At 42.7% G+C, this 2,500-nt stretch overlaps 1 protein-coding gene across 4 annotated transcripts in view; it reads right to left on the bottom strand.

Annotated features, from left to right (window-relative positions):
- Nucleotides 1-2,500, bottom strand: part of LOC122252628 (zwei Ig domain protein zig-8) — a 49,584-nt gene that overhangs the window by 17,233 nt on the left and 29,851 nt on the right. The gene's annotated exons all lie outside the window — the stretch shown is intronic.

Genomic DNA, 2,500 nt, shown 5'->3' with positions numbered 1-2,500 from the left:
TGTGTGTGTGTGTGTGTTATATGTATGCATGTATAGATGTATATATGTAACAATCTATCTATCTATCTATCTACCTTCCTATTTACTTATCTATCTGTCTATTTACCTATACACCTATCTATCTCATTCTCTCTCTCTCTCAATCTCATTATCTATCTCTCTTCTCTCTCTATTATATATCTTCTCTCTCTATCTCTCTTCTCGCTTCTCTATTCTATCTCTCTCTCTCTCTATTCTATCTCTCTCTATTCACTCACTCAATCACTCTCTCTCTCTCTCTCTCTTCAACTCTCTATATCATTCTCTATCTCTCCATCTATCTTATTCCTACTATCTCACTCTCTCTCTCTCTCTCTTCTTCTCTTTCTATCACTTCTCTCTCCCTCTCTTTTTTTTCTCTCTTCTATCTCTCTCTTCTCTCTCTCTATCCTCTTTATCTTCTCTCTCTCCTCTCATCTTATCTCATCTTCTCTTCTTCCTCTCGCTCTTCCTATTTCTCTCTCTCTCAACTACCTTTTCTAATCTCTCTCTAACTCTTCTCTCTCTCTATTCTCTATCTCTCTCTCTCTCTCTCGACCATCTTATCTGTATACCTCCCTCTCTCTCATCTCTTCCCTATCACTCTCTCTCTAACATATCTAACTCTCTCCATCTCTCTCTCTAACTCTCTCTATCTCTTCTCTCCTCTATATAATCTCTAACTATCTCTTCTCTCTCTCTCTCTACTCTCTCTCTCTCTCTCATCTCTCATCTCTCTCTCTCTCTCTCTCTCTCAAATCTCTCACCCACTTCAATCACTCCACTACTCACTCACTCAATCAATCACTCCCTCACTCACTCACTCTCTCTCTCTCTCTCTCTCTCTCTCTCTTTATCTTCTTCACTAACTCACTCACTCCACTCCACTCTCATCTCTCTTCTCTTCTCTCTCTCTCTCTTCTTCTCTCTCTCTTCTCTCTATCTCACTCACTCAATCACTCAACTCACTCACTCACTAGCTCACTCAAACTTATATCTCACTCAACTCTCTCTCTCTCTCTCTCTCTCTTCTTCTCTTCTCTCTCTCTCTACTAACTCTCTTCACTCACTCTCTCTCTCACTTCTCTTCTCGCTCTCTCTATCTCTTCTCTCTCTTCTCTCTTCTTCTTTTATATCTCTCCTTCACTCACTCACTCACTCAAATCAAAACTCACCACTCACCTCATCAACTCACTCACTAACTACACAACACACAACTCTCTCTCTCTCTTCTCTCTCAACAAAAAACTTTCATCTCTCTCTCTCTCTCTCTCTCTCTTTCTCTGTCTCTCTCTCTGTTTATCTATCTATCTATCTATCTATCTTTCTCTCTCTCTCACTCTTTCTCACTCTCTTTCTCTCTCTCACTCACTCTCTCTCTCTCTCTCTCTTACTCTCTCTCTCTCTCCTTCTCTCTCTCTCTCTCTCTCTCTCTCTCTCTCTCTCTCTCTCTCTTTCTTTCTCTCTTCTCTCTCTCTCTCTCTCTCTCTTTCTCTCTCTCTCACTCTCTCACTCACTCACTCACTCACTCACTCACTCACTCACTCACTCACTTATTCACTTACTCATTCAAACTCTCACTCTTTCTCTCACTCTCTCTCTCTCTCTCTCTCTCTCTCTCTCTCTCTCTCTCTCTCTCTCTCTCTCTCTCTCTCTCTCTCTCTCTCTCTCTTTTCTCTCTCTCTCCCTCTCTCTCTCTCTCTCTCGCTCTCTCCTCTCTCACTCACTCACTCTCTCTCTCTCTCCTTCTCTCTCTCTCTCACTCTCTCTCTCTCTCACTCTCTCTCTCTCACTCACTCAATCATTAACTCACTCACTCACTCTCTCTCTCTCTCTCGTCTCTCTCTCTCTCTCTCTCGTCTCTCTCTCTCTCTCTCTCTCTCTCTCTCTCTCTCTCTCTCTCTCTCTCTCTCTCTCTCTCTCTCTCTCTCTCTCTCGCACACACACACACACACTCCCTCTCTCACTCACTCAATCACTAACTCACTCACTCACTCAATCACTAACTCACTCACTCACTCTCTCTCTCTCTCTCACTCTTTCTCTCACTCCCACTCACTCACTCTATCTCTCTCTCTCTCTCTCTCTCTCTCTCTCTCTCTCTCTCTCTCTCTCTCTCTCTCTCTCTCTCTCTCTCTCTCTCTTTCTCACTCACTCCCTCCCTCACTCACTCACTTACTCCCTCCCTCCCTCCCTCCCTCCCTCCCTCACTCACTCACTCACTCACTCTCACTCTCTTTCTCTCTAACTCTACTTCCCCCCCCCCCCCCCCACCCCACCCAAAAAAATCTCTTTGTAAGACACCACTAAAAACTTTCTCTTGCTGATTGCACCTGAGCCTCTCGTAGTAAAAAAAAAAAATAAAAAAAAGTATATAATTGGTTTTGCGAAGCTGAGACTCAATTAAATTCCCGTCTTCTTTTTTTTTTTTTTTTTTTTTTTTACACCGAACTGGATGTATATTTTTTTAAGTCTTTGTTTC

Source organism: Penaeus japonicus, unplaced genomic scaffold (assembly GCF_977035675.1).
Source record: "Penaeus japonicus unplaced genomic scaffold, GWHDUDI00000001_assembly GWHDUDI00000007, whole genome shotgun sequence".
Taxonomy (NCBI): Eukaryota; Metazoa; Arthropoda; class Malacostraca; order Decapoda; family Penaeidae; genus Penaeus; species Penaeus japonicus.
Note: the sequence above shows the minus strand (reverse complement) of the source record. Positions and strands in the feature narration are given on the sequence as shown.